A 27,710-nucleotide genomic window follows, 5' to 3' on the forward strand; every position below is an offset into this window, starting at 1 on the left:
GGAATATCTTATTGAAATAAAATCTGAAAGAGACAATTTGCCTGATGGTGACAATTTTAATCTCAAGCCCTGTTTAATCCAAACATATAAAATAAATATTGTTCAATAAATGATTAGAAGGCCGATCTTTCGATTCTCTAATAGAGGTGGTTATCAGGTGGATTATCACTCTCCTGAAACACGGTGTATGTTGTACGCGGAATGAATTCTCTTCCAATCATCACGCGAGGATCTAAATTTTCCTGACCGAGTCGGTAATCAAATGTGAACCGTCGGTACGAGAAACTAATTTCCTCTCTTTCAGCGACTAATTGACTAGAGACTTCTTGATGAAGAGTCCAAAAAGCTGGAACTCACTCGAGATATTGAAATAGCTTTCCTGGATGAAGTATCGTAGCCCTCATCGGCACGTTGAGATCGGTGAAGCGGTTTCTATGGTAACGGCCAAGAACAGATGACAAGCACATTGCGTGCTAGAGACGGGCAAGGGGGCGGGGGGGGGTGTGAGGAGGGAAGGCAAACCTTTTAAGTCATTGTGGGAGGAAGTTATCGATCTGGCAAGGATCGATTAGCGGCCAGCTCGTACAATATGCCGTGCTCAGTTACTTTTAGCACCCGCACGGTCATTCTTTCACTTCACCTTGACACCGCTATTTATAATGGAGCAGGGACATCCTGTGTGACTGCTGTCTGGGAAGTTCACTAAATGAGAGATGAGATCAATATCAAGAAATATAACACTGAACGGGGCAGTGTTCAGGTCACAAGTCCCGTCACTCTTACATTGCTCTGCATGGATTTCTATCTGTAACACTGAATAACAAATTTAACGTTGAAAATTTTTATCAGACAGAGTAGGGGTCTCCATACGGTGAAAGACGTAAAATTAAGCAATTTCCGCAATTGTTGCGAAAGTTGAAGGGCTGAAGGGCCCGGAAAGGTTTCTAATTGTGAGTCTTGGATAGCTGTATCAAACTTTTAAAATAATTCTAAAATCACTTCTGACCTAAATGCAGTCCCGGAAAAATAGCGTAAAATCGCTTGTTTCGTTACTCGTTTCCTTTTATTTAAATCCTAGCCAAATTATTTCAGTCATTCTTTCCGTAATGCGTTCCTTGATTAATACCCTCAGCGTTTTTTTGATTTTTGAAAAATGCCCACACCGAATATAGTTATTAAGTCTTAAGTGAAACAATGCACTGACTGACATTAGCACTCGTAGTGGTGCTTAAGTGAAACAATGCGCTGACTGACATTAGCGCTCGTAGTGGTGCTTAAGTGAAACAATGCACTGACTGACATTAGCGCTCGTACTGGTGCTTAAGTGAAACAATGCACTGACTGACATTAGCGCTCGTAGTGGTGCTTAAGTGAAACAATGCACTGACTGACATTAGCGCTCGTACTGGTGCTTAAGTGAAACAATGCACTGACTGACATTAGCGCTCGTACTGGTGCTTAAGTGAAACAATGCACTGACTGACATTAGCGCTCGTAGTGGTGCTTAAGTGAAACAATGCGCTGACTGACATTAGCGCTCGTAGTGGTGCTTAAGTGAAACAATGCGCTGACTGACATTAGCGCTCGTAGTGGTGCTTAAGTGAAACAATGCACTGACTGACGTTAGCGCTCGTAGTGGTGCTTAAGTGAAACCACTGCCTTCGTAGTTATTAAGTCTTAAGTGAAACAATGCACTAACTGACATTAGCGCTCGTACTGGTGCTTAAGTGAAACAATGCACTGACTGACATTAGCGCTCGTAGTGGTGCTTAAGTGAAACAATGCACTGACTGACATTAGCGCTCGTAGTGGTGCTTAAGTGAAACAATGCACTGACTGACATTAGCGCTCGTACTGGTGCTTAAGTGAAACAATGCACTGACTGAGATTAGCGCTCGTAGTGGTGCTTAAGTGAAACAATGCACTGACTGACATTAGCGCTCGTAGTGGTGCTTAAGCGAAACAATGCACTGACTGACATTACCGCTCGTAGTGGTGCTTAAGTGAAACAATGCACTGACTGACATTAGCGCTCGTAGTGGTGCTTAAGCGAAACAATGCACTGACTGACATTACCGCTCGTAGTGGTGCTTAAGTGAAACAATGCACTGAATGACATTAGCGCTCTTAGTGGTACTTAAGTGAAACAATGCGCTGACTGACATTAGCGCTCGTAGTGGTGCTTAAGTGAAACAATGCCCTGACGGATATTAGCGCTCGTAGTGGTGCTTAAGTGAAACAATGCACTGACTGACATTAGCGCTCGTAGTGGTACTTAAGTGAAACAATGCACTGACTGACATTAGCGCTCATAGTGGTGCTTAAGTGAAACAATGCAGTGGTAGAAAAAGGAAAACTGCTAATCTAATCGAGCGGATAACCATGATTAAGAGAAGGATTGTAATTTTTAGGAATAAATAAAGAATATATTATCATAATTTAATGTATTTTATATACCCAAAATTCATAGTTCATTTCCCTAGAATGTTTAGAACACTGAGTTGCTTGTCTGAAGGGCTACAACTGTGGATTTTTTAGTATAATTCCAAAATTAAATTCTGTTATTTTATCATGTCACGTTTTCTAGTGATTTTTTAAAATATTACGAAGGTAGTTAGCGTTGCGATTAGGGACGCGTGCCTGTGAGCTTGAATTCTGGAGGTAGTGGGTTCGAACCTCATTGTCAACAGCCGTGAAGATGGTTTTCTATCTTCACACCAGGCAAATTCTAGGGCTGTACCTTAATAAGACCACGGCTGCTCCCTTCCCATTTCTAAACCTTTTCTACCCCATCGTCGCCATAAGACGTATTTGTGACGTAAAGCAACTTGTAAGGAGATTTTCTGGACTACTGCTGTAAGACAGTATTTTCATCTCCAACATGAATAAAGGTTCCTAGGGAGCGGAATGGCCACGCGTGTTATCGCGCTTCGGTTTTGAGCCTAATCTCTGCATCCGGAGATATGTGGTTCGAACCCCACCGTCGGTTGTCCTGAGAATGATTTTCCATGGTTTCCCATTTTCACTTCCAGGCAAATGCCGGCACAGTTCCTATTCATAGATCACAGCCGATTCCTTCAACTTCTTTACCCAATTTCATTCACCATCATTCATTTGAGGAAAGCGACGGGAAACTACTTCACTCCTCAATTTCCCTAGTACGCCTCTTCAGTGATGCGTAGGCCATCTATGACAGCTGTTGGCATAGCTGTGGAGGATCAAACCAGCCTTCAGGCTGAATACCCAACAACATCATTCATTTCCATCTCCATTAGCTCCTGAACAGAGGTTGGAGTCAGGAAGGGTATCCGGCCGAAAAAACACGCCAATACATTCATTTCATGGGACTAAGGGGTAGAAAAACAATGAACACAGGTTCCTAAACGGATTTTTCCATACAGTTCAAAAATGCAATCCGTTCATTTATATTACGTCACTTTTCTCAGTAATGAATGTTTGAATATTTGTTCGCAGTAAGACAATGTTTTGTTTCTGAAGTGGAGTTCATTAGTGATTGTTTCTTTTAACTTGCTGCAGTTTGTAATCAATTAGCAAGCAAGAGAATTATATTACAACATTTGATGTAAAATTAAAAAAAAAAAAAAAAAACACCGAGCATGTTGGCCGTGCCGTTAGGGTCGTGCAGCTATTAGCTTGCAATCTTGAGGTGGTGTGTTCGAACCCCGCTGTTGGCAGTACTATAATAATAATTTCGTGTGGCTATTTCTAGCCGGGTGCAGCCCTTGTAAGGCAGGCCCTCCGATGAGGGTAAGTGGCATCTGCCATGTGTAGGTAACTGCCTGTTATTACGGTGGAGGATAGTGTAATGTGTGGTGTGTGCGTTGCAGCGATGTTGAGGACAGCGCAAATACCTATTCCCCGGGCCATTGGAATTAACCAATAAAGGTTGAAATCCCCGACCCAGCCGGGAATCGAATCCGGGGCCCTCTGAACCGAAGCCCAGTACGCTGACAATATAGCCAACGAGTCGGATTGTAACCGCTCGACTTGGAGCGCGTACATAAATAATAATAATAATAATGAAGTAATAAAATAATATAGAAATAATAATGATACTTAATAATATGAATAATGAGGTAGAAATATGACGCAGTGGCGGAGAATTCATATAAACCAAATACAGGGAACACTTACAGGCCTAAAACTGACAACTAAGACAGGATGTGGAAGCTGCGGGAAGCCCTTATCGAGGTCCATGGGAACGTATGACGTTATGGGGGAGAAAAGACTTGCACGAAACACCCTCTACCTCAACTATATTAAAAATGACAAAGTTTTACAAAATACAGTTCCACGACACGGAAACAAGACATACTTAAGTACGGTAACTTAACATAAAACTTAATTTAACAATGAAGGTGATGCTACATTAAAGGTATAGATTAAAACGAAAGTATTTAATGGTTGAAAGACTTGAAACTACGGCAATTGGAACCTAGGGTAAACTCGGACACATCAAATTAAACTTTAAAATGACATTAAGCGAAGAAATAATGAAACACCAAAGGAATTAAACTAAATGAAACAAAACCGGAAAACATTGAGAATAATATTGCAAAAACACTGAAATAACACTTACTTCGGAAAAGCAGGAGTTCCCGAGGGCAGCAGCCCTCGAGCGCGAACGCTCGCTTCGGCGGTCGGATGGAAAAGACGCCGAGCTCACGCATCATTTTTCGAAGCCGGCCAGAAGACCGGAAATGGCCCGATTACAATCAACCAATAAGATCAAACTTACCCTAGATTCCTGGACCTTTTTGCCAATAGGAAATCTCGTTACCATATATGGTAATTTTAACATCGTTAGCAATTACACAAGTTCTGGAACATTACGATTACAACACCAAAATTTCATCATAGGAAACCGCACGTGTGGTACAGGTACAGGATGCTCCAAAATAAATCACCTTACAAATTTTACAACAGATTACATAAAAACTACATTTAAAAAAAATCACTTCAAAACACTTTTGCATGTTGAAATGTTCATACAATTCAATGTTTCTTGATGTTTCCATAATTAAAAAAAATTTACAAACATATTTCAGTTACACAAAATTCCAGTAGAGTCCAGAGTTGCAAAAAAAATTAAATCCTTCAGACAAATAAAAAAATTAAAATTTACATTTCCAAACACACAGTAGTTTCAGTTCTCCGTCCCACCAACCGGTGACATTCTCCTCCTCCCAAAGTCGAGCTCTGCTCGACAAAAAAAATTTACCAAAAATAACAAAATCTAAATGAACTTAAAATGGGAGGCTTAATGGAGATCAGAATATTTTCACAACGCCACAAATTGCACCACACCACAATTTCTTATCATCGTTCTCTTCAGGAACGTCCATACAGGCAAAAACCAGTAGAGCGTTGGTATCGCTGTCAAACGAAGTCGTTGATCATGGCCGTTGCCAACGTCTCCATCCCTATTGCAGTCCAACCATTGCTCACATACAGCCTCAGCACAGCCCACCCAACTTAGTGAACAGGTCCATAACTGGCGAAGGCAGATGGCACAGCACAGACTACTGTCACCATTAAACAGCTTTCCATTCCACCATCAGACATTAGTGGCCAATAGGTGCGTTGCAGACTCCAAATAGATATCCCAGGTTGAAATGTCAGTGGCATCGCAGTAACTGGAACATAAACATACGCAGCAGAAATTTGGAACTGAAGAACTTAGGCCACTGGCCTGAACTATTGATGACTTTAAGAGGAGCCTTGAGTTTCGAGGGTGGTTTTTTGTGTTTTTTCATTAACAATTACAAGCCTCCTAAGGGGGATTCCCTCTCATGTTTCTCGGAAGCCCCAGCCCTCCTGGCAAGTGCTATTTCAGATTTTCAAAATTTAGGAAAATTAAAAAAACTAGAAGAAAATTTGCCAGAGGTTACCCTAGTGCCAAGAACATTATAAAATCCCTAACTAATCATGAATCAACTTCTAAACTTACCCCAACAGACATTACATTAAATTATATCTAACATGATTATAAAAACCCTTCCCATTACAACTAAAGTAACTTAACTATATTAACTACAAAACCCGAAAAATAGTGCGCGCCAATTAATTAAAATTTGCTTACAATTAATTCCTTATAACTACCAAATTAAGTTACCGTGTGCGTTCTTAATCACCCAACATGAAGGAACAGAACGAAACAAATGAAAGGAAGAATTTAGAATGTTACAAGGGAACTCAAAACCGAGAAATAATTAATTACGTTAGCTTGCAACCACTTCCAATGAATTGAGGATAGTAAGTCACTATTTATTTACCATGTCATGTACTCATGAAATGTTTACATAGATAAACTCACATTACGTATTACGTGTCACACCAGTCAAATGAAGGCACAATAAAGCCAGGAATACCAAATGAAAATCATATTACTTTATCAACAGGAACTCAAAAATGAAAAACAAAAGCGATGCAAGAGTGCACATGCAGACATCCAACTCACTGATATAAGAAATAAAAAGGTACAAGTACAACCTTCATACCAGAGATTACCAGATAACCGCACGACACACAAGACTACCAAGCTTATCTGTCCTTCGACATACACACACAGACAACATCAAACCACCAAAACAAGTGCGACGATCACTGAATCAGCATAACCGACGAATGGTAAAAGGCACGGACGACCTCAATACTGACTCTCATCACATGACATACAAACACAGTACACATACATACACACACACACACAAACAAAACACCTGTGCGATGACACATCAAGAAGTACCCACAAAATAAAAGGACAGAACATCAGAACATGACCTCAAGTACCCTTGAACTTATCACACGACAATGAGACTCTTAGGGCCAATATTGTACTCCTAGAAGAGGAACTGCCTCTCAGCACCTTAACCCCAACTCTCAGTACACACACACATATACCTAGCAAAAGCACAATTATATAAAACAATCGTAGGACAGATACAGCACAGCTACAAATTTAGAACCGTACTCAGTCTACAGAATCCCATACTTCTACAAACTGAGTACATAAATTTAGAAGACACGAACCCGTAATGCAAGAAATTTTAACATTGATAAAATCGAACAAGACAAAACAATCAGGAAAATTAACTAAAAGGCTTAGCTAAATCACGATACCTTCAAAATTTCGCTAGTGACAAATTTAAAATAACAGAAATAAAATCTCGACAACCTGCAGACCTACTAAGAATTAACTAATTTATAGCTCAGCGTAAGGACACCAAAATGAACATTTGCAGAAAATCTTCCTAGTAATCATTCTTATAATCACAAGGGACATCATTTTCCATCTAGGCACCTAATACCAAGAAAAAGATTACGAGGAATCTCATACCAGATACACTAGATTTCCAACATGTCACGAGCACAAGTGCAGATCCGTAACCCGTCAAATTTGCCCAAAATGAGCCTCAGCATTACCTGGTCTAAAGATATGGTGAACACGTGTCACCCTATGAGCCTATCCAAGTCCTCATAGAACCCTCCCTAGCAAATATAGGAATACACGGGTAAATAAATATACGTGACAAGGAAACAGACACTTACACGATGGAAAAGCACAAGACAAACTAGGAAACTTTCGTAATTTAGCAGCTAGTTGGGAAACAGTCACCAAAATAGTCCCATACCTACTTGGAAACGAACCCAGATCCAGCAAAAGACCAAAAACAACACAACATGACCAGAAATTTAAGTACATACAGAGCTACAACATGACGTAAAAATTACCTTTAAAAGATCACACACGTGGAATACTGCCAAATATAACATTCCAGGCGACAAGAAACAAAATTTTGAAAATAATTTGTCGAAACACGAGATTTACGAACAGGAAAACACTCGAAGAAATAGCCGAAACTTTACAACATAACCTCAAAATTGTTGCCGAAAATTTACCAAAAGAGAAATTGCAGAAAAACTAAGGAAACTCCGTGCTAAAATTCAACCAAAACACAATGATCACTGACACTTCACGCTACAATTTACGTGGTCTAGAAGGAAAACAAACAGAACGCGACACTCGATAACTTTATTAAGGATGTAGGGTGTGCACTTCGCAGTTGGTCAAACGCTCAGCTGTTTTCAACACACTTCAGCTGTTCAAGAGATAACCCGAATTCAAACACGGGAGTACAGTACCAATTACAGTATCGAGACAAAACTTAGCACGATATCACGACGCAGTTTAAAACAACCGGAAATTACACAAATATTACAATCGGAACAGAAATGGAAGAAATCAAAAATATTGAAATTTATCAAAGAAGACTTTCGGAAAGCGAACACAGCACACGAAATGTGAAGATATCACTTTACTACAAAACACGTGGTCAAGCGAAATCTTGCCACACAGGAAAATTTATTGAAATTAACGAAACCAAAAAACTTGTTACAAATAGTGACGCACTATTTCCTCCAACCGTTAATTACAAGAGAAACACAGTACCGTAACAAAAGACTGCACATCGCGGAACAAAAACACGTGGTGAGATGAACTCGCGCAAGAATCACGAAAACAAAAGCGGGAATTAAGAACACACACGGAACACATACAACCTATATTCAAACTTAAAAAATTTAAAATTAATTTTAGAAAAGTTAGCCGAGGATGATCATTGTAAGCCTTCGCTCCTTTCCATAACCACGCTCTGCTACCAAATGTAACCGCTCGACTTGGAGCGCGTACATAAATAATAATAATAATAATGAAGTAATAAAATAATATAGAAATAATAATGATACTTAATAATATGAATAATGAGGTAGAAATATGACGCAGTGGCGGAGAATTCATATAAACCAAATACAGGGAACACTTACAGGCCTAAAACTGACAACTAAGACAGGATGTGGAAGCTGCGGGAAGCCCTTATCGAGGTCCATGGGAACGTATGACGTTATGGGGGAGAAAAGACTTGCACGAAACACCCTCTAGCTCAACTATATTAAAAATGACAAAGTTTTACAAAATACAGTTCCACGACACGGAAACAAGACATACTTAAGTACGGTAACTTAACATAAAACTTAATTTAACAATGAAGGTGATGCTACATTAAAGGTATAGATTAAAACGAAAGTATTTAATGGTTGAAAGACTTGAAACTACGGCAATTGGAACCTAGGGTAAACTCGGACACATCAAATTAAACTTTAAAATGACATTAAGCGAAGAAATAATGAAACACCAAAGGAATTAAACTAAATGAAACAAAACCGGAAAACATTGAGAATAATATTGCAAAAACACTGAAATAACACTTACTTCGGAAAAGCAGGAGTTCCCGAGGGCAGCAGCCCTCGAGCGCGAACGCTCGCTTCGGCGGTCGGATGGAAAAGACGCCGAGCTCACGCATCATTTTTCGAAGCCGGCCAGAAGACCGGAAATGGCCCGATTACAATCAACCAATAAGATCAAACTTACCCTAGATTCCTGGACCTTTTTGCCAATAGGAAATCTCGTTACCATATATGGTAATTTTAACATCGTTAGCAATTACACAAGTTCTGGAACATTACGATTACAACACCAAAATTTCATCATAGGAAACCGCACGTGTGGTACAGGTACAGGATGCTCCAAAATAAATCACCTTACAAATTTTACAACAGATTACATAAAAACTACATTTAAAAAAATCACTTCAAAACACTTTTGCATGTTGAAATGTTCATACAGTTCAATGTTTCTTGATGTTTCCATAATTAAAAAAAATTTACAAACATATTTCAGTTACACAAAATTCCAGTAGAGTCCAGAGTTGCAAAAAAAATTAAATCCTTCAGACAAATAAAAAAATTAAAATTTACATTTCCAAACACACAGTAGTTTCAGTTCTCCGTCCCACCAACCGGTGACAAAGTGGCATCTGCCATGTGTAGGTAACTGCCTGTTATTACGGTGGAGGATAGTGTAATGTGTGGTGTGTGCGTTGCAGCGATGTTGAGGACAGCGCAAATACCTATTCCCCGGGCCATTGGAATTAACCAATAAAGGTTGAAATCCCCGACCCAGCCGGGAATCGAATCCGGGGCCCTCTGAACCGAAGCCCAGTACGCTGACAATATAGCCAACGAGTCGGATGTTGGCAGCACTGAAGATGGTTTTCCGTGGTTTCCCATTTTCACACCAGGCAAATGTTTCTATCAGGAAATAGAGCATTGTACGGGGCAGTGCCGAAGTAGTGACCTCATAGTTGAGTCGAAAATGAAAAGGAATTGCGTCCATTATAACGAACTGGTGAGAAGAGGAAGCGTTGTCTAAATTTGACCAGAATGATAGAATACATCACAAGACTCCCAGGACTTGTTCAGTTACGTTTTGAAGGAAGTGTAGGCTGTAATATCAGTAGGAGAAGACCAAGAGTCCGCCTCTGTGGTGTAGTGGTTAGTGTGATTAGCTGCCACCCCCGGAGGCGCGGGTTCGATTCCCGGTTCTGCCACGAAATTTGAAAAGTGGTACGAGGGCTGGAACGGGGTCTATTCAGCCTCGGGAGGTCAACTGAGTAGAGTGGGGTTCAGTTCCCTCCTCAGCCATCCTGGAAGTGGTTTTCCGTGGTTTCCCACTTCTCCTCCAGGTAAATGACGGGATGGTACCTAACTTAAGGCCACGGCCGCATCCTTCCCTGTTCCTTGTCTATCCATTCCAATCTTCCCATCCCCCACTAAGGCCCCTGTTCAGCATAGCTGGTGAGGCCGCCTGGGCGAGGTACTGGTCATCCTCCCCAGTTGTATCCCCCGACCCAGTGTGTGAAGCTCCAGGAGACTGCCCTTGAGAGGGTAGAGTTGGGATCCCTTGCTGAGTCCGAGAGAAGAACCGACCCTGGAGGGTAAACAGATGAAGCAGAAGGAGAAGAAAACCAAGGATGAATACGACCATGACGAATAGAATACCTAGTGTAATCTCTCCGCTCTCTTTTAACTCGGCCGACTGGATCCCTCGCTGCGCTGAGCTAGCAAGAGCGTCGCATCAAGTTGGCCGTGCTTTTAACATTGTTGCTCGCGGCCCCGCTGGAGTGTGGCGCTGCAGTCGCAACGAACCAGCTGTAACAACACGTGCTCCAAATTATCGACGAAAGTAATAGCGTGCACGCGTGAAGTCATCGTAACAAATTTAACGCCTATCGAGGGAATTTCTTTGTATTGCTATTTTCCGAAAGTCTGTATTAATATCTGTGCAGCGCTTTGTGTGTGCAATCAACTAGTTTTCTATTATTTCGAGAAAATATCGTACTGTTTCGTTCCTGGTTGTAAATCGGGTTACGGAAAGATGTCTGATGGTAGACGACATTTTATACCGCCAAAAGCAAATAATCTGTTTACGAGCTGGAAGAGAGTTAACCCGCGGGAACGTAAGCAATTGTTAGCCAAAAGCAGAATATGTGACCTGCATTTTTCGGCAGATCTAATTAACTTAAAACGGTGAAATGTTTCGTTGTGGAGTGTAAAACGTTGAAGATACTCGTGTGAGGTGGAAATTGAAACCAGGAGCGGTGCCCCATATTTTCCCAAATTTATCGAAATACCTATCCACTGAGGTAAAATCGCGAAAGGCACCCAGTAGGAAAAGGAATGAAGACAGTGTCAGGAGGATAAGGAACAAGAATCACGATGTGAGTGAAGCAGTGATGGCATGGTTCAAGGTCAGCCTAGTTGTAGTCAAATTCACGGCCGATCTAGTTTTCACACCGGTGCTCAAAAAGCCAATAATGTTTCTCAAAAGGCGACTAAGGACTGCAACTCATAATGCAATGCAAGCTAAATGTCATTTTCCTCAGTCAAAGCTAGGATTACCGAGCTCGATAGCTGCAGTCGCTTAAGTGCGGCCAGTATCCAGTATTCGGGAGATAGTGGGTTCGAACCCCACTGTCGGCAGCCCTGAAGATGGTTTTCCATGGTTTCCCATTTTCACACCAGGCAAATGCTGGGGCTGTATCTTAATTAAGGCCACGGCCGCTTCCTTCCCACTCCCAGCCCTCCCCTGTCCCACCGTCGCTATAAGACCTATCTGTGTCGGTGCGACGTGAAGCAACTAGCAAAGCTAGGATTAATTCTCTACAGGGGCAGATTAAGAACATCTAACGTTTAATGCGCTCTGTTTAAACTTTTCTTGGGGGGGGGGGGGGAGGGGAGGTGTTGTATTTGGTTGTTTGTGTATCAGTTTAAGCCTAACCTCCACTCAAACAATTCACCGTGTAGCGTTGGTGATTGGCTCCCCTGTGCAGAAGCGCGCGTGAACTCGGTGAATGATCTCACTAGGTATTCTATTCGTCATCATACTACAAACAGATTCGAGCAGATGTAGTAGTTGTGTAGAAATGAAAAAAAGCACAGGATGTGGTGGCATGGAGAGCTGCATCAAACCAGTTTATGGTTTGATGACTCGAACAAGAACTAGGTCAGTAGAGTCAGTTATACGTTGCTAGCATAAATAGTACACGAGTTACTTCTTACTAAGCAATACATTCTAATGTGGACGAAGGAAACTTATTTAAGGTTATGTAAACGAATTGGATCCACGGAATATCTCTGTAATATTTGTCACAAATGGAAGATAATAATTTCTTTTACTCAAATAACGTGTAAAGTCTGCGGTAAATTAAGAAATACCGTTGTTACTAGAGAAATATCTACAAAAATATATATACGTACTTACGGGTTGTAGACAGGACTCCCTTATGTTGCATTCCGCTGCTCATGCCGTCTTTTGTTCCTTTCTTGAGATCCAGGGCTAGCACCGACGAATGGGAGTGTATGTCTGTGAATTCTCATTATCTCTGTCTATATGACTAGCGCGGGCGGTTCAAACAGCAGAATAGCATGATCCGTGGACCAATAAATGTATTACTTTTTTTTTTTTTGAAGGAAAATAGCATGATACCTGAACCAATAAATATATCGCTTAATGAATTAGTTAGGGCACAGAATGAATGAGAAGCATGAAGAAAATGATACCTAATTAATTCAAACAACTTCAGTCAGCAAAGACATCACACACTAAAGTGTTAGACAAACAAAACACATACGGAAGCGCTGCGACGTAGCAGAAAAATATATATGTAAGATTATCTACAAGTAAACTATTTCGTAGTATTTCGTAATTTACCGCAGATTTTATACTTTACTTGAGTAAAAGCAATGATTATCTTCCATTTGGGACAAATATTACAGTGACATTTCGTGGATCCAATTCATTCAGGTAACCGTATTTAGATCTCGCACTGGGCAGGGCACAGAAACCAATCACGACGAACACCACGAAGAGCTTTGGTTCCCAACTATCTACCTCGGTGAACTGCATACATTCATCGTTGAGCACGTCACTCTGTTTATGACGGCTACCAGTGAATCCCTAGCCTGTCCTCTACTTGGCGATGGAGATTGTGCGTATCCGATTGACCGAATGCCCCCCCCCCCCCACATGGAGCTACAGCCCTTGAAGGGCCTTTGCCTACCAAGCGACCGCTGCTCAGCCTAAAGGCCTGCAGATTACGAGGTGTCGTGTGGTCAGCGCGACGAATCCTCTATGCCATTATTCTTGGCTTTCTAGACCAGGGCCGCTATCTCACCGTCAGACAGCTCCTCAATTCTAATCACGTAGGCTGAGTGGACCTCGAACCAGCCCTCAGGTCCAGGTAAAAATCCCTGACATGGCCGAGAATAGTACCCGGGGCCTCCAGGTAAGAGGCAGGCACGCTACCCCTACACCGCGGAGCCACAAAGGGAAGTGAGCCAACGGCACGTGGTGCTCCCAAGCGGTCACCCATCCAAGTACTCACCACGCCCAGTGTTGCTTAACTTGTTTACCTCGTTCAAAACCACCGCTGATGCAACAAACGTTACTCGCACCGACGCAGAACACAAGTTTATGGAGATCTCTACGGAGCGAAATCTTCCGTTCCTAAAATCGAAGGACGTGTTCGCCATGGTCCGTCATCAATCACCACTGATCTACATTTAGGTCAGTGGCAGATTCCATATCTGCTTTTTACCTAGTATTGTCTTAAGGCGAGTAAGCCTGCCCTATCTCGCCCATGTTAATTTTCCAAATTTCAGGTATCATTTCATTGAAATTGAGCTAAGATATTACTGTAACTTGAACTCCTATCACTTTTAGCTTCGATATTTCTTCACAAGAATAAGAAGCAGATTTAAAAAATATTTTTTATTTGCTAGGATATGATTTTCCCCCGAAGTCATACTTTTTTTCCAAAAAAAGGCCTTAAATTACCATACTTTGAAATGTATACATTTTATAGAAAATTGGTTACTTATTTTTGTAGCTCTTTAATGTAGGAACAAGCTGTAGAAATTTCATTCCTGTAGCATTAATAGTGTAGGAGAAATCTGTATCAAGAATTACAGAAATGTCGAAGTTAGAAAAATGACTTCAAAGTTTTGCAAACAGAAATCTTGCTTTTAAGACTGTCCTGCTCCATACTTTCCATTCCCCTCATCCTCTCTGGACTTCTTTTTGTTTCTTCTCTTCCTTTTTGAACGCTTCCCAATTTCTTCCAATCTTTTCCCGCTATAGGCTAGTGGCACCACGTTTTGTCTCCAAATGCTACCCGTAATACGGACGGAACATTCTCCTTCAAGTATTGGTGCTGTCAGAAAGATAGTCAAGATAGGTCAAGTATATTTTCTATAAGCTCCTATGACTATAGAATAGGGCGTGGCTACAAAATATCACATTCGACAGTTGATTCAAATTTAAGCATTCAGACTGAGTTTGTGCTTTCCTTCTTTCGGCATAACGTTAATAATATATCAAAGATGCAAAAGCGACCAACAATTCTATTTTGATTTTAGGCTGGTTTACTCCCGTAATTGCAAATAATTTGGATATTTATTGAACATCTGGCTTGGTAAATTATTCCCATTCCTAACTACTCTTCCTGTAAACGAATATTTGCCTCAATTTCAATTCCAACTTTAGTTTCATATCATGATCATTCCTACTTTTAAAAACACGACTCAAACTTATTCGTCTACTAATCACATTCCACGCCATGTCTCCACTGACAGCTCGGGACATACCACTTAGTAGATCAGCTCGTCTCCTTTCTCTAAAGTCTTCCCAGTCCAAACTTTGCAACATTTTCGTAACACTACTGTTTTGTCGGAAATCACCGACAACAAATCGAGCCCTTTTTTGGGATTTTTTCCCGTTATCAAATCAAATAAACAATGTGAGGGTCTGATAAACGGGAACTATACTCTAATTGGGGTCTTACCACAGCCGTACATGCCCTCTCCTCTGCTAAGCCCCAAACAAATCAATTATTCTATGTTTTCACGTGTTCCGGAGAAAGTGAACGAGTGCGAGGTTTTTGTATTACGCACGCTTAGCTGTTATACATAGCTCTCTTTTCAGCATCAACTTCATCTGGCTGACCGATGTGGAACTCAAAGCGTATTGTTGGGGTTAACATTAGCCCATAATTGCTGCTAGGCTGAAAGGCTGTCATATCCAGTTTGTAAATGGAAGGTACTGTTAGGAAACACTCCAGTAAATTTTTTACCATTATAAAGCGTATTTCTCCCTAGGCTTTGTAGAATTCTGCTAGCTCGTTAGGGGAGGATGCAGTTTAAAAATAGAACAAGACGGAAATATTGTGCGTCCGAGACCATTAGAACTGAATATGGAACCTAGTAAGTCAAGATTGAACTTAACGTTCATATCCACTTTCTTCCTAACTGTAGAACAGAGATGCTCATGCTGAGTATTTTGTTCCGCGGGCGCCCAGCATTATGTGGGAGGGCTGGCAAGCCATGAGCGTATGCTATTCAATTAGTACGTTTACATGGGGATTGATATCTATTTGAGTACACTCACCGTATTGAATACGATCCCCGTTTACATGTAGTATTTGAGTATCGTATTGAATCCGCCAGGCAACATCGACGTATACAGACGATGCAGAATTGTAGTCAAATCGATATCACCTCTTAGAATTTAAAAACGCCAAATGAAGTAGAAGCCCGGGATATAACTTTCAGTTTTGAAACTATGCGTGGTATGTGTGGTATTCCAAATGTAATTGGCGCAATAGATAGAATGCACTTTCCAATTTTACCCCCAACAGAAGGTTATCGTGATTTTCTTAATCGCCAGGCCTGGCCGTCTTATAATATGATTGCAGTTGCTGATCATTTATACAGGTAAATATATTTACTGGCTTATTATATTTGTTATTTCGACAGAACTTTAATGATGATTTTGTCAGAACAAACATGGAGTGTGTGCGCAGTCGTTTTCAATACGATCTCAGTACGATCCGCGTTTACATGGAACTCAATTCGAACTGAGTACGATACGATACCAGATTTTACCGTATCGACGTTGAGACTCAGTACGAACTGAGTCCCCGTTTACATGGCGTTTTCAATACGGGAAGTGTACTCAGATCGATCTGAATCCTGCATGGAAACCTACCAAAAACAATGACGTTGTGATTACAAAGCTCACTCTCTATCATAGTTGCGATACCCGAGTTTAAAATGGAAGCAGAAAATAATGAAAGAGGCATAAATCCGCGTCATTTTCAATTTACGATGTAAAGAAATAAGTTATTTACGTTCATTGTGGTTTATATATTTTCACCGGATACAATAAAGAGTTAGGCCTCCAACCTCAAATATTTTTGCAATGTACGTTATGAATTACAGTTTTCACTCTTAGGTGTTTTAAACACATTTCTAATATAATATGGAACTAAGGTGATTAATGGATAGTAAACATCCATGTCCTCACTCGTGAAGAAACTCCCTCGCCATTTAGAGAGCAGCTACTACTATCGGACGCCTGATAAGCTTTAAAACCTATTTTCAGAAATTCAGTTAACAGGGAAAGTCACACAACACTACAACATTGTGCAAAATCGAGCAGTTAACTTCTTCAATTATGTAAATATCTACTTATTGTTGAATAAATAACAGGAATTTTACTTTTTTGAAGGAAATACTGTCATTCTTATCCAAGGAATTGTAAATAGTAAATTTATTTATTTCAGGATATCTTATTCATAAGTTAGAAGTAACAGACATGAAAGTAGCGATAATGATTGCTGGCACAAACGGGTGGGAACAATGGCAGGAGAGTACTCGAAATGAGGAGATAAAGGCTAATTTAATAATGAACTCGATGGATGAAGCTGTACGCATAAACCGGCTTCGGTGGTGGGCTCATGTGAGGAGAATGGAGAAGGATAGGTTACCTAGGAGAATAGTGGACTCTGTTATGGAGGGTAAGAGAAGTAGAGGTAGACCAAGAGGACGATGGTTAGACTCAGTTTCTAACGATTTAAAGATAAGAGGTATAGAACTAAATGAGGCCACAACACTAGTTGCAAATAGAGGATTGTGGCGACGTTTAGTAAATTCACATCGGCTTGCAGACTGAACGCTGAAAGGCATAACAGTCTATAATGATAATGCATGTATGCATGTATTCATTCATTCATTCATTCATTCATTTCACCCCAACATATTGCTGCTCAGTTCCAAAGTAATCACTCTATACTGTGTAATATTACGTAATGCTACTTAACGCAGGTCCGTGTCTCCACACATGACAGCAGCCCCTGCCTAGATAGCCAAGAATAACAGTCAAAAGGGTTTTCGTGCTGACCACATGACACCTCGTAATCTGCAGACCTTCGGGCTGACCAGTGGTCGCTAGGTGGATCATGACCCTTCGGGGCTGTTGTGCCATGAAGTTTGTTTGTTTGTTTAAACGAATGAAGCGTAGGCAAGGAAATAGATCAGAGAGTGAACAAGGGCTTGATGGCTGGAGAAATGTAGAATGTAATGATTATCATTTGAAGTGAAATTATGAAGTGAGAGACGAAAGTAAAAGTACAGAGAGCGAAAAGATCAAGGGAGGATAGAAGAAAGGGGATAATTTCAAAGACAAAGTTTCATGCATGTTACCCAGCACGAGTTAAAATAATAACCAGGAAGCCTCAGGCGGTTGAAACGTTTAGAAAGCTCAAATTACTTTGGGCAGTTCATTAAATTAAACAGTATAAATTCACTCGCTCTGTTTTTCTTTCTTGTTAATTACTCACAGGCAGTTTTCGTTATTGAAATTAATATTTTTCATACATGTACATACATACTACATTCACTCAACCGCAGAAAAATTGGCCGGTGGAGAACTATTCAATTTTACACATTCTCGAAACACAAGAGTATTCGTAAACTGTGGAGAGCTAGTGACTGAAGAGATGATGCTTAGAATGCTATCACCTTCACAATATTTCAAACAAAACTATTTTGAAAGAAAGTCATATTTTACGACGGCTATATTTTGAGCGGTTGAGTCAGCATATATTATATAGTTGTTTCAAGAAGGAGCTCACACGGAGCGTACAGGGGTACATTAGATACACATCACTATTACACTGATGCGTTGCTATTCAACGTAGTCACTATTCTTATCTCACCGGTACACCAAGTCATCGATGGTGATATGGAAGAAACCATGTCACGGTGACATGTTGAACGGCCGCATCGTCGTTGATACACGTAGCACCCTGGTGCTTCTTCAATGGTCCCAATAGATAGACATAACTGGGTGACAGGTCTGGGAGGAAGCACCGTAACTATTCACAAGTGTGGCCTGACGTTGTCGTGCAGCAACACGACGCCTGTTGAGAGAATTCCAGCTCGTTTTCTGCCAATTACCATCCGAAAACGTTCCAGTTGTAGCATTCACTGCCGCTACCCTGGTGAGGAATGCAACCCTCTTCACCATCTTCCCTATACTTTGATCCAGCACTCGAGAGATCCCATATTTTCGGACCGTAGAAGAAGCATTCAACATAGATGCGGTACTTTTTACTTCAGATACGATGTGGACTACTACAGTGAGATTCTCCCATCGGTTGGCCGGCATGACGGAGTTTTTATAGGTAACTATGATCGGTGGAAAATGGTAAATAAAAATGTAAACAGATTCTGGGATGGGTTTAAAGCAATTGTTGAGGAATGTGAAACTAGGTTTGTACCTTTAAACGTGGTAAGCAATGGTAAAGAGCCACTATATTATAACAGAGAAGTAAAGAGACTAAGAAGGAGGTGCAGGTTGGAAAGAAATAGAGTTAGAAATGGCTGTGGAAGTAAGGAGAAATTGAAGGAACTTACTAGGAAATTGAATCTAGCAAAGAAGTCAGCTAAAAGGATAATATGATGGCAAGCATAACTGGTGGCCGTACAAATTTTAGTGAATAATGGAAGGCAGAAACAGGTTCCAAGAAGGACGTTCCAGGAATCATTAATGAACAAGGGGAGTGTGTATGCGAGGACCTTCAAAAGGCAGAAGTATTCAGTCAGCAGTATGTAAAGATTGTTTGTTACAGTTATAATATCCAGATAGAAGAGGTGACTAATACTAAATAAGTATTAAAATGTACCTATGAGAGCAGTGACATTTACGGTGAGATACAAAATTTGAAAACTAGAAAAGCAGCTGGAATTGATGAGATTTCGGGGGATATGCTAAAGGCAAAGGGTTGGGATAGAGTACCATGTCTGAAGTACTTATTTTATTATTTTTTGCATGAAGGAACTATACCAAATGAATGGAGAGTTGCTATAATAGCCCCTGTGTATAAAGGAAAGGGTAATATACATAAAGCTGAAAATTGCAGGCCAATCAATTTGACATGCATTGCATGTAAGCTTTGGGAAAGCATTCTTTATGATTATATAAGACATCTTTGCGGAATTAATAACTGGTTTGATAAAAGGCAGTTTGGGTTTAAGAACGTTATTCTACTGAAGCTCGACTTGTAGAATTCCAGCAAGACATAACAGGTATCCTGGATTCAGGAGGTCAATTGGATTGTATTGCGATTGACCTGTCTAAGGCATTTGATAGGGTAGATCATGGGAGACTACTGGCAAAAATGAGTGCAATTGGACTTGAAAAAATAGTGACTGAACGGGTGGTTCTGTTTCTGGAAAATAGAACTCAGAGAATTAGAGTAGGCGAAGCTTTATCTGTCCCTGTAATAATTAAGAGGGAATTCCTCAAGGCAGTATTATTAGACCTTCATGTTTTCTTATATATATTATAACCTTTCAATGGTCTCGAGGTCAAGTACAAAGGAGCCATTGAAAGTTATAAATAAAGTAGATCAACAGAAGCGGTGCATAAGTACACATCCAGCCGGAACACGTCCAATCTATACGTCCAACTACGTACGTAAACCGAGACAACTCGCTCATTAAAAAGAAATTTAGTGGAGTGAAATCAGAAAATTCACAAGTTCAGAACCCCGTGGTACTCGGATGATTGAATTAAGAACATGAGTTGGGATACAAATAGAGACTAGCAGATAAAGATCTCATCAATAGCTGTGAAGGAGAAATCTCATATGTTACATTCAGGTCCAGAAACGTCACGCGGCGGAGGCCATGGAACAGTTTGGAGTAGTGCAAGTTTAATCATCAAGAAGGCGTATGCTGAGTGAAGGATCGTATGCATTGAGAAAATAAATGAATGGCAGAATGTGTTCCTTTGTGCATTTCCGTGAATGAAGAGAGTGACTGCGTAAGGCAAAATGTTCCCCAAATGTCAAGAACAGATGTAACGGAGATTACGGTATAGTAATTTTAGTATGAATCATAAAATGCGAACCAAAGTGTTATTCTGATGTTATTAAAATGGGATTTTGTTTTATGACAATGTATGAGAAAGGAAACATCGTAGAAGGTTGATTTGAAAATAGCTCTGATGCATATTAAAAGGAATTAAGGAGATTATAAGAGTTTTAAGATATCTCAAGGTTTTAAAGAGCTCAATAACCAATTAAACAACGTCAATACACGAAGGCGAGTTTAGTAAACGAAATTGTGAATTTAAAATCTATTTGGCACTATACTAATCTGATTTGTACGAGTTTCAGGCTGGAAGAACAACGGAACTGGTTATTATTATGATGAAGGATACAACTAAGACGGAGATGTGTGCCTAAGTCGAGACTGGGATCTTGATAAGTCCGAGTTCTGATGGAATGGCCACAATGATATGAAAATAGATGTCCATAGCTACCACAACCTAACACTATCCTCCACCACAATAATACGCAGTTACCTACACATGGCAGATAGTGGTGTGTGAGTTGCAGGGATGTTAGAGACAGCACAAACACCCATCCCCGGCCGGGAATCAAACCCGGGACCCTCTGAACCGAAGGCCGGATCGGGGCAATCGCGGCGTGTCATGCTTGGCCTCCCAGGTCCTCAGATCTCAATCCGTGTGATCACTGCTTATGGAGTTAGCTGAAGTCTCAAGTCTATCGCGATGGTCCGACCTTATTAAGGATGCTAAAAGACAACATTCACGGCCATTTCTCACCATATCTACTGATATACTGTACACTGCTGTTCACAAGATTGTCCGTCGACTACGGATATTGTTGATGAATGACAGCATGTGTTATAAACATCGTCTTTGCTAAACGTGGATTCTTATTCTAATTACTGCTTGTGTATCATATGAACTGTCATCTGTTGGTCATTTTGTGTACTTAATTTTGATGTCAATTAAACCACATGTCATGCAATCATGTATGTCAATTATTACAACTCTACCTCCAATATTCGGTGAAGTAAATTAACGGCGTTCTGGGTCACCGGGTACTTTGTCTCATAGCTAACCCAGAAATATGGAATAAATACTTATTATAGAGGTTGTATCAGAAGTATTCCTACAAAGAAATCAGGGATGTTCTTCGTGTTACTTTAAGAACGATGGTGCAATCGGATTGGCGGAGACACATATTTTTTTCCGGGAAAATGAGGCTACATTTTTACTTCCGTGCGCGTGATTCAAATTGACGATGTTGCAATATTTGCTATGCTATAGAACCATGCGTTGCCTGTTGCTGTGCGTCAGAGGAAGGAAGGTAAGGGAGGGAAGTGGGAAGTGGGAGAGAGAGGTAATGTTCTGTGCGAATGTACAAGTTTCACATAGTCGCTTCCCAGCCCCCAGCGTGCAGTTTGTTGTTCATAAATTGACTTCTATGCGAACCGCGTAGAAAGAGAATATGAACTTGTACCAAGAACACAGACAGTTTTCCAGGTCGTTCGCGACACACCACATATCTTGAACAGAGTCCGAAAGTCTCTACTATACCGTTGTGAACTGTACATGTACTGTACCTGTGCTTAAAGGACTGAATGTGAAATCAGTTATCAACTACATCTATGATTACCAAGAAAACTGGAAACGTCATGTTCAAAGGATGGAATCTGGAAGACTACCAAAGGAGATCCTACGCTATCAACCAAGAGGACAGAGATCTATAGGACGTCCAATGAAGCGATGGAAAGAAAATGCAAGACCGTAACAGGCCACATGGCCCAGTACTTGGAAGGATGATGATGATGATGATGATGATGATGACGATGATGATGATGATGACATAACCTCTCCTGCCCAAAGGCCAACCTCACCTTCCCGAGATGAAGAAACCTGTTCCCATAGATGAGGCCCTCTCGACAGAGTCACGGCGGTATAACCGTTACATCCATTATGGAGGAAATGCTGTGATTTCAGCTAGTCCATTAGCTGAGAGGTGGCAGCACCACTTCCTTCAGGCCTGCAACCCGTCGGAAGGACATTTGATTGCTTTCAAGTCTTGCAAAAAGTAAAATGCAAGACCCTAACGGGTCACATGGCCCAATACTTGGAAGGAAGATGATGATGACATCGAAATAGGAGGAGACAGGTCGAACATCTACTGTAATCAAACCATTGGGTTTGTTGTTTACTTCGTTCAGTATTTCACTGTGAGTGAAGGAATAGACAATCGTGGGGTGGTGGCGTTCTATCTTCCAGCATGTTAAAAAATGGAGAACGCTCCTGCGACCAACAGACGGGAGGAGAAACGATCTGGTGCATCCCTTCACTGACAAGTGTGTCTTAATTACAGTAGTTCTTGTACTGTGTGTGTGAAGTTTAATAAACGAACTGTGGATATTGCCTGTAAGAGGCAAGGACAATCCTGTGAGAGTCGAATGAGGAAATTTGTGCATACGCGCGGAGCATTATCTCTGTCTCCATGGAGCACGGCAGTAGATTATGCTTTGGCAGAGCAAATACGGCGAGTTCGTCAATCTGAATCGCGTACCGGGAAGTAAGAAGGTAACCGCATTGTCTCTAAAGAAAATTATTCAGCAACGCGATTGCGCCAACATGAAGAGCATCGCTGGGAGATACAACATAGAACAGGCCCGTCAGCGTGCCACGGCTCGAGACCTCTACTAGCATGTATCAGGCCCATCCTGCTGTATGCCTGCGAGGCCTGGGGCTATATTGCTAAAACTCCACTTTCCAAATTACAAGTAATTCAAAATAAGGCACTTAGAATGATGACTAGAGTACCATTTCTCAGATCTAACAGGATACTAACTGAAGTTCGCACTCCGACTCTTAGATCTCAGATAAATAAAATAGTAAAGATGATCAAAACTAGAATTCTCTCTAGTAACTCTACTCTTAAAACAGATCATGAGGGCCAGGAAGCCCTCGTTTGAAGTACCGCGGCCCTTGGATCGCTTATGATCTCTTTTAATTTGAAATAAGTACATGTTTCGGCCTTTTCCAAATTAAAAATCGCTTCCCTCATTAAATACCTCAATTTTAAACCCCTGAAAGGGGCCATTTGTTAAAAAGGCTTCTCCTTGCAAAGCACAGCTCTCCGACCCACAAACTGAACTCTCGTCCCCAAGCGAAGAGGGGGGGTTTCATTTCTGACGAGAGCAAAATACCGCCTCGTAGTCAGATCGTTCTTCCCCCCGCTCGTGTAGCAAAACAGAGACTTTTCCGACTCAGCTGCACTCTCAGAAACAGATGAATAGAGGGGCATAGTTTTCGCCCCGGGACAATCGTGGACTTGCCCTAACAAAAAAAAAAAAAAATAAGAAAGAAAACAAAACCGAGCTTAATAGATGCAGTCGCTTAAGTGCGGCCAGTATCCAGTATTCAGGGGATAGTGGGTTCGAACCCCACTGTCGGCAGCCCTGAAGATGGTTTTCCGTGGTTTCTCATTTTCACACCAGGCAAATGCTGGGGATGTACGTTAATTAAGGCGACGGCCGCTTCCTTGTGAGTCCTACCTCTTTCCTGTCCCATAGTCACCATAAGACTTATCTGTGCCGGTGCGACGTAAAGCCAATAGCAAAAAAAGGCAAAAAAATTGTCGGTAAAGTTCTGATACACCCTGTATGTTTGAAAATTTAATTTTTTTTGCTATTTGCTTTACGTCGCACCGACACAGATAGGTCTTATGGCGACGATGGGATAGGAAAGGGCTAGGAAGTGGAAGGAAGCGGCCGTGGCCTTAATTAAGGTACAGCCCCGGCATTTGCCTGGTGTGAAAATGGGAAACCACGGAAAACCATTTTCAGGGCTGCCGACAGTGGGCCTCGAACCCACTATCTCCCGATTACTGGATACTGGCCGCACTTAAGCGACTGCAGCTATCGAGCTCGGTGAAAATTTAAACACTAATGTTGTTTTCATAAGAGTAACCATTACAGAAAGCAAGTTTTACTTTAATTTTTTCTACGTAGTTTAAGTTTCTTACGATTTTATGCGTTGTACATGCAATTCCGTTATACCAACAGAAAACGCGTTTTCACGCGTTCTGAAAAGACACATGAAAGTAGCATAGAAGTGTTATTGTTTCTATTTTCATTAGCGAACATGAATGCGATGGTCGAACAGCTGCTCTTATCGCCTTACGAGCCCAAGGGAAGCTTTTGATCAACCATCTGGAACAAATAGATACGCGGACAAATAAAAATGAACGGTCTTGCAATAAAATAAAAATAATAATAATAAAAGAACCCTGTTCTTTAGAAGAGAAACTTTTCCTCGTTCAGCGAGGACCACTTGTTAGCCAAGTTACTGGTCCCCCCATTATTAACTTTCTACAGCTCCTGCGTCTGCTAACCACAAGTTTAACCCTGGTCTTGTATTGATTACCAGCTGCTATACACGGCACGCATTGCGTGAACCTACATGAATACGAGAGCCTTAAATAGATCCCATTATCTTCATCCTTACTTGCTTGCGCCGTGGTGCGGAATCCATTTATAACTCTGGAGTTATTTTAACTCTAATTTCCTCATGTTATTTTGAAAACATAGACTCTGTTATAGGTTAAGTACAGTCCGCGAAACTTTTAATGGTACTTCGTTTTACGGGGTTGAGTAAGGAGGAAGTTACCCCGGTTCCGGTAATACTGACAACTGAACGGAAATGAAATTTGAATTGAATAGATAGTATGATCGATCGATATGAATGTTTCTAAACCTTCGTTTCCGTGCAGGAGTTCTAGGTTGTTCCTGTGATGTATTTTGATTTTCCTCACTCATGTTCAAGCTTCACCTGTATTTTGACTTTGCTGTGTAAAGAACAACAGTATTTAAAGTGTTTCAATTATACCGCCAGGTGTCTCACGGCGATGCATAATCGATTCTTTTTTTTTTTTTTTTGGTGTCAGAGTTTGCCAATTGAATCTCGAAAATAACCGAGGTCTACCGATTCAGCACTAGGGAGTCGAAGTATCACTAAATATTTCTCGTACTCTACTAGGCCCGTAAGGCTGTACACTAAAAAGCAAATATCGCCGCCCTATTCTCTTCTTTTTAATGGCTCATCACTGCTGCCAACATGCCAGCAAGTTACATATTGGACATAACCATCAGCAAACTAACCTCAGTGTAACTATCAGTAATGAACCTTCCCTTACCAAAATAAATGATCAGTCAAAATGTTCATAATGAAAGCGGTTTTAAGATCAATGAAGAATTAGGGAAATGCACACTCTCACTGAATTTAATTTCATGTTATATATATTTCCGCCCTTATTTTGATATATGCATTATTATAACCGTTCTTCGGTGTCGCCCTTATTTTGATATATGCATTATTATTACAGTTCTTCGGTGTCGCACTTATTTTCGTATATGCATTATTATAACCGTTCTTCGGTGTCGCACTTATTTTGATATATGCATTATTGTAACAGTTCTTCGGTGTCGCACTTATTTTGATATATGCATTATTATAACCGTTCTTCGGTGTCGCCCTTATTTTGATATATGCATTATTATTACAGTTCTTCGGTGTCGCACTTATTTTCGTATATGCATTATTATAACCGTTCTTCGGTGTCGCACTTATTTTGATATATGCATTATTATAACCGTTCTTCGGTGTTTGCCTAGTCAGCTCCCTTCTTTAAATTTCCTATTACTTCTCAGACGGAAGTGAAACGACGCTGTAGCAATACACACAAGCAAGTATTTTTACATGTACACATGCCATAAATCAATAAGAATACACAAAGGCAAAGTCTGCAAACTGTACACAATTCTTGACAAGACAAGGTTTGGTTACGCTGGGGTGATAACGAAATTTCCTTCCATTTCAACTGAACTGAACTTTTGCTTTCCTGTTCCGAGGAGTTCTTGAAAATTGTTCTTGCTTCTTATGCTTCCTTGTTAAGTTCTATACATATAAAATGGACGAAATAAGACCGTTCGTCATTTAACACCAACTACTTCATCAAACGCATTTTTGGACAATGCCACAATTATAATTACCTGGTATTATACGAGTAGTTTTACAATCGTACAGAAAAATAAAATTTGCTTTAATTATATCCGCAAATGTAACACTAGAGATTTTGCAATACGACAGTGGCAATACATAACTCACGCAAGTCACGATTAAAACCGTGACTATATAACGCCAACGTCCAAGATTAACAGTAACTGTAAGATAGAGATGGCTGAAAAATAACTTAGCAGTTACTTTGTCACACTTACATGACTGTCACTGTTACAAATGTAACGAGGTCAAAAATTAACAGGTTAACGAGTAACGACAAGAATAACGTACTAGTGAAAACAGTAACTGGGAAGTGGGAACTGTCACTAGTAGCAGCTTACAGACACAGAATGTGACCTGGAGAGTTCAGATAGTACGCATGTCATCCAAGTGAGACCGCTTTCGTAGAAGATTTCTTTAAGGGAGGCTGAGACTGAGTTTTTGGTGAAAAAAGTAAAAATTATCGATTTTTCAATTTGTGCATATTATTGTACGCCAGACTCCTTCGGATCATTTGGCGGTGGTATTTTTCGGGTTCCGCCATTTTTGAAGTACTAGCGTGACATTTAAATGTCCGGTTAAGTCCCCATCCACTGGCTTTTACTTACAAAAATGTATTTATTTTCATATATACATTTTCAGGTATTTAAAACGTTCCAGCTGAACCAATTTGGTTTCAAAATCCATGAGAATTTCATGGGTTGTTAACACCTGTATTGTCTTGAAATTAACAGAAGGAATTTTATAATGTTGATACTTTAAAAGGTAGTAGCCTTCAAAGTGGTATTTCTTAGCATAATTTGAGAAAAATATAAACACACAAAACACATTTTTTTTCCTCACATTCATGGACTACATATGCAGACTTTCTCTCTGTTAAAATTCTTTTCATACCTAAAAGTGCCTCTACACCAGTTTCCAATGTGATATTTGAAGTAACAGTTCAGCTGGAGCATTTTTTTATGATTATCGATTTTTAAAAGTTTTAAAATCTAAGTGTTAATTTCTCAGAAAGTTATTTTGCTATTTTCCTGAAAATTGGTATATG

At 40.5% G+C, this 27,710-nt stretch overlaps 2 long non-coding RNA genes across 2 annotated transcripts in view; both read right to left on the reverse strand.

Moving 5' to 3' along the window:
* Positions 1-27,710, reverse strand: part of LOC137503007 (uncharacterized) — a 652,903-nt gene that overhangs the window by 530,485 nt on the left and 94,708 nt on the right. The gene's annotated exons all lie outside the window — the stretch shown is intronic.
* Positions 4,442-9,884, reverse strand: LOC137502968 (uncharacterized). The gene is made up of 3 exons (XR_011018969.1): positions 9,838-9,884; positions 9,293-9,807; positions 4,442-5,657 (listed from the first exon to the last, which is right to left on the reverse strand). It is a non-coding gene; the product is annotated as an uncharacterized lncRNA (long non-coding RNA).

This window comes from Anabrus simplex, chromosome 14 (assembly GCF_040414725.1).
Source record: "Anabrus simplex isolate iqAnaSimp1 chromosome 14, ASM4041472v1, whole genome shotgun sequence".
Taxonomy (NCBI): domain Eukaryota; kingdom Metazoa; phylum Arthropoda; class Insecta; order Orthoptera; family Tettigoniidae; genus Anabrus; species Anabrus simplex.